We start from the raw sequence: 354 nt of genomic DNA on the forward strand, positions 1-354 counted from the left end.
GGCTGTCAGTTGAATGGTGTTTTGAGCTAACGTCAGCAATCAATCAGTCATAGATAGCTGCAATGATTTCCATCTTCTGTTATTGTTTGAAATGAGAAGAGTTTATGGATTTCACTAATTCAGTATGACAGTTATGTCGTAAACCGTTTAAATCTGAGCCTGCGTGACTCAAATCTCCGTTTTGCATATAAACGAAGGGAAAGGCCTCCGTTTTTTTTCAAAATAACCACGTACGTGTAAACATGGTCTAAAATTACAACACGTAGAATATGGACATCCTGCCGAAAAAGAGTGGCGTACGGCGGATTTTCAAGCGGCAACAGAGCAATCCCAGGGTTACAAACGCTCCTTTTT

The 354-nt window shown here is 40.4% G+C and overlaps 1 protein-coding gene across 2 annotated transcripts in view; it reads left to right on the plus strand.

Annotated features, from left to right (window-relative positions):
• The window catches only part of LOC116706724 (uncharacterized), a 42,428-nt gene that overhangs the window by 4,016 nt on the left and 38,058 nt on the right, over nt 1-354 (plus strand). The gene's annotated exons all lie outside the window — the stretch shown is intronic.

This window comes from Etheostoma spectabile, chromosome 18, assembly GCF_008692095.1.
Source record: "Etheostoma spectabile isolate EspeVRDwgs_2016 chromosome 18, UIUC_Espe_1.0, whole genome shotgun sequence".
In the NCBI taxonomy this organism is placed as follows: domain Eukaryota; kingdom Metazoa; phylum Chordata; class Actinopteri; order Perciformes; family Percidae; genus Etheostoma; species Etheostoma spectabile.